Genomic DNA, 14,564 nt, shown 5'->3' on the forward strand with positions numbered 1-14,564 from the left:
TTCCGCAGAGGGCGGCGGGGAGCGAGGAGGCGGAGCCTGGGGCCGGGAGGCGGCGGTCGCGGCCCGGGTTCCTGCCGGTCCGCCCGGGGTTCCGGTCCATGGACGGCCGGGGCGCCGAGCTGCTGCCGGCGGAGGAGCTACCTCTGTGAGGTAAGAGTCACCGCCTCCGTGCGCGCCGGGGTCACGACGCAGGGGCGGCTCGGAGCAGCCTGGGAGATGTAGTCCTTGGACCGTCCCCGCTAGAGGCTGCACAGCCCGCCGGGACCCCCGCCGCCGCGCCCGCCGCTGCCGGGCCGGCGCCCTCCCGTTTCCTTCCTCCAGGGGCAAAAAATGTCCTTCGGGCCGCTGTCCGGGAAGCGGCAGCATGTGGCGCTCCGCTGTCAGTAGCAACAAGGTCAGCGCCCCTTCTCCGCGTCTTGCCCCCTCAGCTCTCGCGCTCAGGTGGGACCGAGCCAGGTGAGGGGAGGTGGCTTGGAGGGCCGGTTTCTGGGCCGGGGCCAGCACGCCCGGGCGCGGCGGCCGGAGGTCGGGCGCGCTGGTCAGCCTCGGCCGCGTCAGAGCCCATCTTCGGGGAGGGACCGACCGGGTGACTTAGTGCCGGGCTGCTCCGGAGGGGCGGGTGGGGAACGCGACCGTTCTCACCGGTGCGCCTGTGTGTGTGTGTGTGTGTGTGTGTGTGTGTGTGTGTGTGTGTGTGCGCGCGCGCCTCTGTGTATGTGTGCGCGCCTCGGTGTGTGTGCGCGCGCCCCTGTGTGTGTGCCTGTGTGTGTGTGCCTGTGTGTGTGTGTGCCTGTATGTGTGTGTCTGTCTGTGTCTGTGTGTGTGCACGTGGGAGTGGGACGAGAGGACCACTCTGCCTGTCCAGGAACCTTCTCCGAGGTGCTGTCGCCCAGCCTTCCAGGGCTTGCCCGCAGCCCCCCAAAAGGAACGCGCTGGGGAATCAACAGCCCTTGCTTGCTCAGCTGTGGGTTGTCAGGGACGTCTCCTTCTGCAGCTGGTTACCGATAACCATTTCTAGTCTCCTTGACACTTCTAAGCAGGTGGATCCGGGGCGAGGGATCAAAAAAGGGGAGAAGTCACAAATCATCCCTCTGTCTTCTCTGACGCCGCCGGAGGGAGGGATAGCTTTGAGGGAGGAAGGAGCTGTTGTTGACTTAAACAAATGCGTAATTTGGACGACCTGTGGCGTTATTTGGTGCTGTGATTGGTGGGATGTTTGGTAGTTTTCCATTGGTTATGCTTACATTTTGCTACAAATGTTTGCTGTTTCTTTAAATGAAAATGTGAGATTTTTGAACCTGGAATTAGGCCTGTAAATCCCAGACTTGGGAAACTGAGACAGAAGGATTACCTGGAGGTCGAAGCCGCCTGGTCTGTATAATGAATTCCAGAGCAGCCTGGACTACGGTCTTTAAAAAACAAACCAACCTTCAGCAATCCTATAATGCCAGCCCTGGAGAGGTGGAGGCAGGAGGATCAGGAGTTTAAGGTCACTCGCCACTAATAGTGAGTTCAAGTCTGTCTCAAGAGCACAAACAAAAAAGTGCATGTGAATGCCAGGCAGATCTGGGAGGTTCTTCACCAGTTCAAAACCAGCCTGGATTACAGAGGGAGCCCCTGTCTTAAACAATAACCATCAAACTCACTCTTGTTTAGTTTTTCTTTGGCAAGGGCTGTATCTGCAGCACAAGGATGACTCAACCCCGAGATCCTCCTGTCTAGGCCTCCCTAGTTTTTGAATTATAGGCATGGCCCACCACACCCAGATCCAACGTGTTTTGAAAATTCCTGTTGAATGTAGAATTTTGCAATCAGCTCTTATCTGTTTAAATCTACTTTTGCTCGCTAAATACATTTGTACTACTACGTATATGGCCTGGATAAATAAATAAATAAATACATACATACATACATAAAACAAAACACATAAGTTTATTTGGCCTCCAATTTCTGAAATATGCATTTTTATTTTTTATTTATTTATATGAGACATAGTCTCATCATGCAGTCCTGGCCAGCCTGGAATTCACTGTGTAGACTAAGCTGGCCTTGAACTCACAAACATTTGCCTGCTCTTTCTCCTGGGATTAAAGGTTGTACCCACATACAAGGCTATTTTTATCCTTTTTTGTGTGGTTACATGTATGTGTGCAGAGGCCTGAGGTCAACTTTGGGGGCCCTTATTGTTTTGAGGCCCATTCTCTCCATGACCCCAGAGCTTGTTGGTGGCCTAAACTAGCTGGCCAGTGAGCTCCGGGGATCTGCCTCTCCATGTGTGGCATCATCTTCCTGTCCCGTCCCCCCCCCCCCCCCACCTTCCTATGCTAGGATTCCAGGTGCCATAGGCACACCTGGCTTCTATGTGGGCAGCAGAGATCTGAACTCAGGTTTTGTGGTACATATAGGCCCCTAGAAACATGGCTTTATGAAGTATTTTAGGCCATTATAATTCGTATTCCTTCTCATGGAAAGAGGAGTAGGCCTACCCTGGGAAGGGAAATAAGCAGTTTAATCAGGGTATCTAATATATAACATACAATTTTTTTTTTGTTTCATGTACTATGTAAGCTTACCTCTATTGTGTGTTTCTCTTTTAAGCAGTTAACCATGTTGGATATAGACGAACACAAAATCCATTTAGCTTTGTGATTTACACTAAAGAGAATTCCAATTTGTTGTTGTTGTTTTGTATGTTTGTATGTCTGGGCTTGAACATGAACAAAGGGTAATCTTTGTCTTGATGTCCCTGCATCTCCCGAAAGCTACCATGACCAGCGTTTCTCTCTCTCTCTCTCTCTCTCTCTCTCTCTCTCTCTTTCTCTCTCTTTCTCTCTCTTTCTAAGACAGAGTTTCTCTGTAGCTTTGGAGCCTGTCCTGGAACTCACTCTGTAGCCCAGGCTGGCCTCGAACTCACAGAGATCGTCCTGGCTCTGCCTCCCTAGTGCTGGGACTAAAGATGTGTACCACCACCGCCCAGCTTCTTCTTTTTTTTAATTAAAAAAATTATTTATTTGTAATGTGTATAAGCATTTTGCCTGCCTGTATATCTGTGCACTACATGCAGGCAGTGTCCCCATAGGCCAGAAGGGCATCTCCTGCTACTGGGGTCACAGATAGTTGTAAGCTGCCATGTGGGTGATGGGACTCAAACCTGGGTCCTCTGGGTGAGCAGCTAGCTCTCTTCACAGCTGAGCCATCTCTCCGGCTTCTTTCTGTTGGCTTGCCGTCACCCCCCCCCCCCTCCTTTTAAGACAGGATCTTGCTCTGTAGCCCTGGATGGCATGTAACTCACTAGGTAGGTAGGACAGGTTGTTTTCCATCTTGCTGAAATGCTCTTGCCTCATTTCCTTAACATTGAGATTATAGGTGTGGTTCTCACTCTGTAGTCTAGGCTGGTCCACATAGCCCACAATGTCCTTTAACGGGTGACAATTCTCTTGCCACAGACTTCCAAGTGTTAAGATCTACAGGGGTGATCCATCATACCCTACTTTAGAATTTGAATTTCACCCTAAATATAGTTCTATTGATAACAAGTCCTATTTACATTAGTTTTACTATTTCAAAAATATTATTTATATTTATAAATATAATTTTATTAATTAAATTTATACATTTATTTTACATCCTAACCGGTTTCCCCTCCCTCCTCTCCTCCCATTCCTGCCCCCTTTTATTTATATTTTTATGGAAAGTCAATTTCCTGTCTGTTTAAAAAAACCCTTACTAGTAGAGAACAAATTCTGTTTTGGGGACTGTGGGTATACACCAATAATAAGGCTTTATTAAACATGCCCAAGGCCCTGGATTTTGCTCCCTAGCGACATTAAGAGAAAGAGAGAGGGTCTGGAGAGAAGGCTCAGCAGTTAAGAGCACTCTTCTTCCAGAGGACCCCAGGTTCACTTCCCAGCACCTACATGGCAGCTCATAGTTATCTGTAACTCCAGTTCCAGGGTACCTGACATCCTCATGCAGGCAAAACACCAGTGCACATAAATTAAAAAGAGAGAGAGAATGACACCCATTGTGAAGGACAGTAGCTCAGCAGAGAATAGTGTAGGTCACTAAGCCTGTTCAGTCCTCTGAACCCACTTGGTGGAAGGAGAGAACTGATTGCTGTAAATTCTTCTCTGACTTCCACACTTGAACTGGGGAGCATATGCAGCCCCTCTCCCCAGTTAATAAATGTTTTATAAAAGAAAAAATAGGATTCATTTGTAGGCTAATCTATAAAGCTGGGTGTTGTGGCTCACACCTGTAATCACAGCATTTAGGAAGCTGAGACAGGAGGATTGATGTTCCAGGCCAGCGTGGTCATATTTAGTTAGTGGTCAGCCTAAGTTACAGAGTGAAACCCTGTCTCAAAACCAAGAAACAAATAACTCAAAAACCTCCAAATCAAAAAAAAAGAGAGCAATAGATATAGCTGAAAAGTTTTTTAAAAAAAGTAAAAACTTCATTTTATATTAGTATAGGTCAAAAATCATGATTGATACAATTTATAAAAAAAATTATTGCATTTGAAATAGGTCACACATATAACCTGGTGACACATAGAGCCTGGATTTCAATATTGTCTGTCAACTTTGTTTTCTATGGCTCTTGCATTTTCCAGTAAGACTCAAGCTATTTGGAACTACAATTTACTCTTTGATTTTGAAGAAAAAAAGTCATATTTTGTTAGAAACTTGAGCTAGGCATAGTAGCACACTCCGGTGATCTCAGTACTTGGGAGGCTGAAACAGGAGAATTATCATGAATTCAGTCTATTTGGACTGAATGAGTACAAGACCAGACCAGCCAGGCCTATAACTGTACGATCCTGTCTCAGAAATCTACAGGGCGAATCTGGTAGAATACTTGCCTGGCATGAACTAAACAATACATTTGACCTTAGCATCATTTAAAAACAGACAGATTATGCATACTTTTTCTTCTCAATACCCACCTCAGTAGATAGACAGGAGGGCCAGAAGTTCAGGGTCATCCTCACCACATAGGGAAGTTCAAGGCCTGTCGGTGTGAGAACCTGTCTCCAAAAATGGTTAGAAACTTGTCTGAGCACACGCTGAACCTGAACACCTGAGTTGGATCCTTGGGACCAACATGGTGGGCAGAAAGATCTCTTTCACATTGACTGCCACAGCACTGTCACGTGCACGCTGACCCACCACCAAACACAATGCACATGTTTTCATACATGGTTAAATTTGTGGTGAGGTAGTCAGTCAAGGGAGCAACCGCCATGACTGTAAACTTTGTTTTTTTGCCCTGTTGCTATAGTTTTATTAGAAATTAATTTACTAAAAATATAAAAAGATTTTCCCTGCCTCAGGGGACAAGAGTAAGAATTGACTCTGGGAGGTGGTAGCGTACCCATTTAATCCCAGCACTCGGGAGGCAGAGGCAGGTGGATCTCTGTGAGTTCCAGGACATCCAGGGCTACATACTTAAAAACCTGTCTTGAAAAACCAAAATAAATAAATAAATAAATAGATAGATAGATAGATAGATAAATAAATAAATAAATACTTGGTTATAAACTATTTTAAATATATCCACAAGTTTAGAATAATGTATGATTTAATATTCTTCTATCACACCAGGCTGGCCTTGAACTCACAGAGATCTTCCTGGCTCTGCCTCCCGAGTGCTGGGATTAAAGGCATGTGCCACCACCGCCCGGCTATCACACTTGTTTTGAACTGTCTGCCCAAAGAGGTAATAATGGTTTTTCAGAGAAACAGTATAACATATTAAGGTACCCTCCAAAGAACTGTCAATATTGCCAAGTTTGGTGGTAAACTGTGGGCTGAACACTCATTTTCGTCTATGGAAAGTTCTTTGTTAATTCCTTCAGCAGATGTGCCCAGAGAATTCATAATGTAAATGGGTACTATAATAGCAAATTAAACTGTAATTACCCTTTAGGAGGCCTGAAAATGTTTATGCTTAGCAAGTGAAAAGGTACTCACACATGAAATACCGTACAATGATAATGTGGTAGTGTATGGAAAAGTCACTTGAATAGCATAAAAATGCAAAGGAACTCACAAGTTTGTAGAAGACCCATGTGAGGTGCCATGTTACATGAATTTGGGGCCAGATATTCAAATTTCTAAAATTCTTATAATATAAAACCCAGAGCCAGATATTGGGGTAACTGCTGAGAGATCAGAGAGACAAAGGAACAGGCCACTGCCACGTCTCACCTCTAGGACTCCTCAGCCTGAAAAGCCTTTAGTTCCTGTCTCCTCAAGCCTTATATAGACCTTTCTCCAACCAGCCATTAAAGGCATGTGTGCTTCCCAAGCACTGGAATTAAAGGTGTGTGCCACCACTGCCTGGCTCTGTTTCTCTCCTAGACTGAATCAATCTCATGTAGTCTAGGGTGGCTTTGAACTCACAGAGATCCAGACAGATTTCTGCCTCCCAAGTGCTAGGATTAAAGGTGTGTGCCACCACTGTCTGGCATCTTTGTTTAATCTAGCGGCTTGTACTGTCCTCTGATCTTCAGGCAAAGTTTATCAGGGCACACAATATATCACCACACTGCCATGTTAAAGAGAATGTCATGAAATGGGATATGGCTCTACCTTATGTAAATCAAGAGGAGAGAGGATCTTGGGTCTGGATTTAGATGAAAAGATGTAAAGACAGTTAACCTCTGTAACTCAAGTTGTAGGTCTGTTACATAACTGGAAAATGTGTTTGTCTGAGGATATATGAAATAATGAAAAGGCCTTGAATTAATTCAGCAGTGGGAATACAATGGGAAGTAAAACCAAGTACGGTCTGCCTTTGTGAAGTTTACTGATTGGTGGGAGAATCATAATAAATGTTAACTTGGAACTGTGCACTTACAAGGAATTATAATTAAGGGTTTGACAGGAAGGCCAGGGCAAGCTTTTCTGAGGAACTGTCTAGACTACTGAGGCCTGAACAAGACCAGCATTAGCTAGAAAAGAGAGGCAAGAGTACTCAGGCCTAAGAACAGCATGTGCAAATGCCCCGTGCTGGAAATGGCTTTGATAAATAAAAGACATTGAAACAAAGAGAGATATTAGAGTGACTTGATCCCCAGACATCAAGTGACTGGTAATGAAGAGCTCCACAGGCCAGTGTTAGGATTTTGTCCTTAGGAGAGATGGACACTCACATAGAGTAGGGTAGGCCTGACATGAGAAAGAGACCCACTGTGTTTATAGTTAGAGGTTTGTCCTGGAGATTCTGATCAGCATGTCCTAAGGAGCTGTCCTGAACTACTGTCTCTCCTTTTACACAGGGTCTTCTTATATAGGGCAAGCTGGTCTTGATCCTCTTGCCTCAACCTCCCAACTATAAGCAAGTGCCACCTTGCCTGATTTGCTTCTCCTAAACACTCTCCCCACCCCTCCCCACCTTTCTTTTCTTTCCTTCCTTCCTTCCTTCCTTCCTTCCTTCCTTCCTTCCTTCCTCTCTCTCTCTCTCTCTCTCTCTCTCTCTCTCTCTCTCTCTCTCTCTCTCTCTCTTTGTGTGTTTTTTAAGACAGAATTTCACTATGTATCTCTGGCTGTCCTGGAACTCACTTTGAGCCAGACATGATGGTGTATGCCTTTAATACCAGCACTGAAGGAAGGAAGGAAGGAAAGAAGAGAGACAGAGAGAGAGACAGACAGAGAGAGACAGACAGAGAGACAGACAGAGAGAGGAGAGAGACAGAGACAGACACAGAGAGACAGAGAGAGAGGAGAGAGAAGGAGGAGGAGGAGGAGGAGAAGAAGAAGAGAGAAAGAAAGAAAGAGAGAAAGTGTCTTAAAGTTACTATTCATGGTGTGATGAAACACCATGACCAAAGCAACTTGGGGAGGAAAGGGTTTTGTTCACAGTTCCATATACCAGTTCATCATCAAAAGCAGTGAGGGCAGGAACTCACGCAGGGCAGGAACCTGGAGGCAAGAGCGATGAAGAGGTAATGGAGGGGTGCTGTTTACTGGCTTGTTCCTCATGACTTGCTCAGCATGCTTTCTTACAGACCCAGGACCATCAGCCCAGGGATGGCATCACCCACAGTGGGCTGGGCTCTCCCCAGTCAATCATTAATTAATCATTAAGAAAATGCCTTACAGCTGAATCTTACAGAGGCATTTTCTCAATTGAGACTCCCTTCTCTCTGATGACTCTAACTTGTGTTAATTTGACATCAAACTAGCTAGTATAGAAAAAAAATAATTACAGGGCAGCATATTATATTTTTCCTTCTGTAGCTTAACCCTGGAATGTCCATTTTATTTAGCTATTGTGATTTCTTTAGACAGAATTTTACTTTGTAGTCTAGGATGGCCTGAAACTCACTGTGTAGCCCAGACTGGTCTTGGATTTTCCATGGTCCTCTTGCTTCAGTCTCCTTTGTATTTGGATTATAGGCTGGAGTGCCAATTTTATGAGAAAATATATATGGAAAATAATTTTCCTTTTAAAACAGTCATGTGCTTCATAGAGCCACTCAAAATATGGTCTTGTAGACCCTAGAGCTTCCCCAGACCTTTTCCAGAGAATGTGTGAAGTCAGGCTATTTTCATAATATTAGGAAAGCATCGTTTGCATTTCCGCTGCATTAACATTTACACTAATGGCATAAGCAACTGCAGATAAAAATTCCTTGCACATTAGCATTGTTCAGAGCATTGGACCTACACTAATGGCATTTGTTTACCACAGTGTGCATGCATCAAACATTAGAACCAAACAGTTTCCTTTACTGTTCAAGTTTAAGCAGTAAAAAAAGATTCATTTTGTTAGTCTTTACATTGGAACATTCATATTTCTCTTCTCTGTGATGAAATGGGTGTGCTGCGTTCTTCTCCTGCACCTACAACATGATAGCCAGTGCAGTGACCTGCCCTTAGTCCACCTTGTCCCAGAGGCAGGGAGATTGAAACAGGAAGATTGCTAGTTCTAGATCAGCCTGGGCTGTATAACAACACTCTATTAAACAAACAACCCCCTAAACCAGGTCTATAATAAACACAAATAGCCCAAACTGAAAATGGACAAAAGATCTGAACAGACATTTCTCTAATGATAGCAAACAAATGAAAAGATGTTTATTATTTTTCATTAGCTATATACCATATGGATTAAAGTGGTTTTTGTTTGTTTCCTATCTAGAATCCTTAGAACCCTTAGGATCCAGGAGTTTTGTTTGTTTGTTCTGGGTTTAGATTCTGGGTATTGAGCCTAGCACTTGATCTGGTGAGCTTTCTTCTCAGCACATAGGCTTTGTTTTGATGTGTATATTTGCTTGTGTTCTAGTTTCTTCCCTCCTGGGAAGTTCTTGACTCTGAATTGACTGGTAGCTGTTTGTGGCTCCTGGAATTTACTTTTAAGGTTTGCTATTTCCACAACCCTCTGTTAATATTACACCTTCACAGGCATTCCGAGGGACCCCACTCACAGAGGCAGCTGGATTCTCTGTTGGAAGGGTTAAAGATGCCAGTGACCCTGAAAGAGGAGGTGCCATGGAGAAGTGAAAACAGACTATTAAAGGGAGCAGACTGAGTTTAGAAGAACGCAGACTGCAGCCACGTGCTACCCAGGCCTCAAACAATTTGGAGATAATTGGCTGAAAAATTAGAAAAATCAGGCAACACTTTGGAAATGTTTTAAAAGTGAGCATTAAACATCACATGTGGGCTGGCAAGATGGCTCTGGGGGAGAATGCACTTGCCACCAAGCGTGACAGCCTGAGTTCCGTCCCCAGAACTTCCATGGTAGGAGGAGAGAACTGACTCCTGCAGGTTGTCTTCTGACCTCCACACGTGCACCTGGGTGCGCACAAATTCATAAATCATTTTTAAGTGTATACTCTGGAAACCAAAGTCAAACGTTCTAATTTGTTATTTTCAGTCCCAGGTTGATATTGAGAGGGAGAAAACAGGAGCCTACAATTAGTAGGAGGGTTTGTCTGCCTGCCTGCCTGCCTACTCGACCTCCCTCTTCCTTCCCTCCCTTTTCTCCTCCCTCCCTCTCTTCCTCCCTTTCTCCCCTCCATCCCTCCTTCCTCCCTCTCTTCCTTCCTTCCTTTCTAGTTTTCTGTGTATGGAAGTTTTGCCTTCATGTATGTCTGTGTGCTGTGTATGTGCAGTGCCTTAGGAGGCCAGAAGAGGCCACTGAATCCTGGAGTTACATTTGGTTGTTAGCCACCAAGTGGGTACTGGGAACCCAACCTGGGTCCTCTGCAAGAGAAGTAAATGCTCCTAACTGCTGAGCCATCCCTCCAGCTCTGAAGGGTTCTTCTTTAACCTGTCAGGTATATCTATAAAAAAAAAACAAAAAAAAAAAACCCACCTAGCCAACCTCATGCCAAATGGTGAATTTTGAAATGCCAAAAATTGAATTTTTCCCACAGAGCTAAAACAAGGATGTATGCTCTTGAAACCTTTAATCAACAGTGTGCTAGAGGTTCTAGTCAAGTAAGAACAGAAGCAAAAAGTGTCTGTGCTGGTTAGTTTTTGTCCACTTGACACAAACAGTCACCTGGGAAGAGAGGGCCTCAAGTGAGGACACTGGTCTGTGGGCCTGTCTGTGGACATTTTCTCAGTTTCCACTTGATGTGGGAGGGCTCATAGCCCACTGTGGGTGGTGCCACCCCAACAGGTGGGCATGGGTTGTGTAAGAAAGCAGGCTGAGCAAGCCATAGAGAGGGAGAGAGCCAGTAAGCAGCATTCTTCTATGGTCCCCGCTTCAGTTCCTGCCTCCAGGGATTTTATTCGAATTCATGCCTTGACATCCTTTGATGACGGATTATAACACGTAAAGTGAAGTACATACTTCCCTCCCCAAGTTGCTTTTGATCATGGTGTTTATTGCAGGGACAGGAGCAAACTAGGACAGAAATTGGTACTAGTCAGCTGTTGCTGGGACAGACCTGACCATGTTGTTTTTTGGGAGGATAGTGGAAGAATTTGAAGCTTTGGGCTAGAAAACGCCATTGAATTCTCAGAACGTAATGACCTGTTATGGAAGCTTGGAATATAGGGATGTTGAGAGAGGTGCAGGTGACAGGGGCCTGGCTTGTGAGGTTTCAGCCTGTCAGCAGCTCTTCTCCATGTTTCCTGTGTTTCCTCTTGTTTGCATTCTTCCCCTGACTTCCCTTAATGAGGACTGTGACTGGGATATGTAAATCAAATAAACCCTCCCCTCCCCAAGTTGCCTTTGGTCAGTATTTTATCACAGCAACAGACAAGCAGACTGTTACAGCATCCATATTGGAAAGGAAGAAGAAAAATTATTTTATTTGCTGATGAAATGATCTTGTGTTTAGAAAATTTCCAAGGAGGTGACTCTCCTTTGAGTGTGTCTTACTTTTTGCTGCTCTCTGTTAGGGGAAGCACAGGCCAGAGCTGTGGGGTGTGTCTTTCTTTCTGGGAACCTCTCTCTTAGCCTTTGTGTTTAAACTATGTATTAAAAAATCTTTACTGAGGCCTGGCATGGTGGTACTCAGGAAATCCAGGCAGGTAGGTTTCTGTGAGTTCAAGGCTGGCCTGGTCTATATAGTAAGACCCTGTCTCAAAACAAAACAAATAAAACAAAACAAAACACCATGAAAACTTCAATGAAAAAAATTTTAAGGTATCACACAAAACAAATATTAGAACCAAAATGCAATTTAAACAAGGTTATAGGATATAAGATCAATATGGAAGATTTACTGTATTTCTGTACATTAGCAGTGGCCAATCTGGTAATAAAAGCAAGAAAAAGTAATTTCATTTGTAAAAATATCAAAAGGATCAAAACAGGTCTGGAGATATAGCCAATCGGTAAAAAATACTTACCTAACACGTACAATGGCCCAGTTTCAATCCCTAGCACTACATGAACTCGGTGTGGTAGTGGATTCAGGTAATCCCAGCACTGAGGAGTTGAGGCTGGAAGAAGTTCAAAGTTAGCCTCCATTACATCGTACGTTCAAGGTTAGGCTGGGATACATGAGACCCTGTCTCAGAAAAACAACAACATTGGGCTGGCAAGATGGCTCAGTGGGTAGAAATACTAGCTACACAGGTCCATAGGTTCAATCCCTGGATCCTATGGTGGAAGAAGAGAACCAATTCTTTAAAAGTTGCCCTCTGACCTCCATGGATCCATACTCATACACTTACATGTCAAATGTACATATAATGAAGATGATAAAATAAAAATAAAATACAAAGGAATCAATTTAACAAAAGAAGTAAATAACATCTGAAAACTAAGAAATTAAAAATCCAGTAACTGGAAAATTAGAAAGAGTTCACTATAAAACTGACTATCATTCTATCTATCTATCTATCTATCTATCTATCTATCTATCCATCCATCCATCCACCTATCCATCTATCTATCTATCTATCTATCTATCTATCTATCTATCTATCTATCTATCTATCATCTATCTAATCTATCTATATCTACTATATATATTGATATCTGCTTAATATTTTAAAACTAGTAATACTCCCTAAACTGGTCTATAATTTAGGGCAATTACTGTCGAAATTTCATCTTGTAGAAAGTGACAAATTGATCCTAAAGGTCTCATAGAAATCTTGTTAGTCTAAAAGAGGCAAAGGATTCCTGTAGAGGAAGAACCAGGGCTGACTAGATGACTCAGTGGGGAAAGGTGCTTGCTGTAATTCTGACTACCTGAGTCTGATCCCCAGAACCGACTTGTGGGAGGATAGCTCCAACTTCTCAGAGTTGTCCTCTGACAGTCACACATATATCCTGGTATATGTGTGCCTCCAACTACAAAAATAAACAAACAAATGTAAAAAATAAATGAAAAAGGAAGAACCAAGTTAGAGAATTCACATCCCTGACCTAAAAATGCTTTTCTTTATCATGGTGTTTGGGAGGGAATCCAGGGTCACAAGCACATTAGGCAACATCCTACCACTGAGCTGTATGTCCAGCCTCGTGTTCATTTATTTGTTTAAGACAGAATTCTTGTTGACAATGCTGGCCAGGAACTCTCCTCTCATTTATTTTTCTTTATTTTGGCTTCCAACTCTATGTAGCCAAGGCTGATTTTAAACTTCTGATCTTGCCTCCACCTCGAGTGCTGATAAGTAAACAGGCAGGTGCCACCACAGCCAGTTTACTTGATTATGGGTATTGAAGCCAAAGCTTTGTGCATGCTAGGCATGCTATGAACTGAGCTACATCCCCTCCCATATTTCCTACTTTTATTTTATAACTTAAAAAACTTATTGTATCTTATTTACTGTGTGTGTGTAAGTGCCATGGCACCTGTATGGAGGTCAGAGGACAACTTTTAAGAGTTGGTTCTCTCCCTTGGTGATGTGGGCCCTAGAGATCTTGAACTCAGGTTATGAAACTTGGCAGCCATTGCCTTTCCCTGCCGAGCCATCTCATTGGCACTCACTTCCTGATTTTAAAGCTCTAGAATGCTGCATTAGTCAAGATAGTGTGGTAATAGCACAAAGATAGGCATTTAGATTAGTGGGCCAGGAAGTCTATAAATAAGTCCTGACATTCATAATGGTCAGTTTATTTACAACAAGGGCACCAAAATAATGTAATAGGGGAATGTATATCTTTCCATCACAGCTGCATAGCCATATGCAAACCTCACACCATGAACAAAAGTTAACTGAAAATGGATCAAAGACCAAAATGTAAGAGCTGAAACTGTAAAATTCTTAGAAGAAAGCATAAGCATAAGTGCCCAGGACCTGGGGCTACACTGTGTTTTCTTATCTACAACAGTAGCAGTGACAGAAAGAACAAACTGGACTTAATCAAAATTAACAGCTCTTATGCCGGCATGGAAGTATTTTAGTCAGATGTTTTTGTGTCTGTGAGAAATACCTGAGAGAGTCTAGATGTGGTGATCCATGGCTGTAATCCCAGCACTTGGATTACCTCCTCAGGTAAGAGGAGCAAGTATTCAGATATGGATCACCACATCTAGTCTTTGTAGTATTTTTTTTTTTACAATTTATTTTATTTTGTGTATATTCGTGTTTTACCTGTATGTATGTAGGTATGTGTACCATGTGTGTGCCCAGTGCTCATAGAGGTCAGAAGAGCATTGGATTCCTTAGAACTGGAATTACAGATGGTTATGAGCCACCACGTGGGTGCTGGGTATCAAACCTTGGGTTCTCTGCAAGAGCAGTCAGTGCTCTTCACTGCTAAGCCATCTCTGTAGCCTCTACTTTTTTAGGAGAGTACTTTGATAGTTGATTGTGGTGATATTGTGTTCTCCAATATATCCTGCACCCTAATAAATTTATCTGGGGTCAGAGAACAGAACAGCCACTAGACAGACATAGAGGCCAGAAAATGGTGACACACATGCCTTTAATCCTAGCATTCCAGAGGCAGAGATCCATCTGAATCTCTGTGAGTTCAAAGCCACACTGGAAACAGCCAGGCATGGTGACTCATGCCTTTAATCCCAGGAAGTGATGGTGGGAAGTAGAAAGGTTTATAAGGCGTGAGGACCAGGAACTAGAGCTGGTTGAGAGTTTTTAATTAGGCTTTTAGCAAGCAGTTCAGCTGAGATCCATTTG

At 43.6% G+C, this 14,564-nt stretch overlaps 1 protein-coding gene across 6 annotated transcripts in view; it reads left to right on the plus strand.

The window, feature by feature from the left end:
• Positions 1-27: 27 nt before the first annotated feature.
• The window catches only part of Cpeb3 (cytoplasmic polyadenylation element binding protein 3), a 188,147-nt gene continuing 173,610 nt past the window's right edge, over positions 28-14,564 (plus strand). For 3 of the 6 annotated variants that reach the window (XM_059258692.1, XM_059258677.1, XM_059258716.1), the window contains exon 1: positions 185-394. The gene's annotated coding sequence lies outside the window, so the exon portion shown is untranslated. Of the gene's footprint in view, positions 151-184; positions 457-14,564 lie in introns of those variants that run through there. The other 3 variants (XM_059258700.1, XM_059258683.1, XM_059258709.1) reach the window with 3 other exon arrangements.

The sequence above is a fragment of the Peromyscus eremicus genome, chromosome 1 (assembly GCF_949786415.1).
Source record: "Peromyscus eremicus chromosome 1, PerEre_H2_v1, whole genome shotgun sequence".
Taxonomy (NCBI): domain Eukaryota; kingdom Metazoa; phylum Chordata; class Mammalia; order Rodentia; family Cricetidae; genus Peromyscus; species Peromyscus eremicus.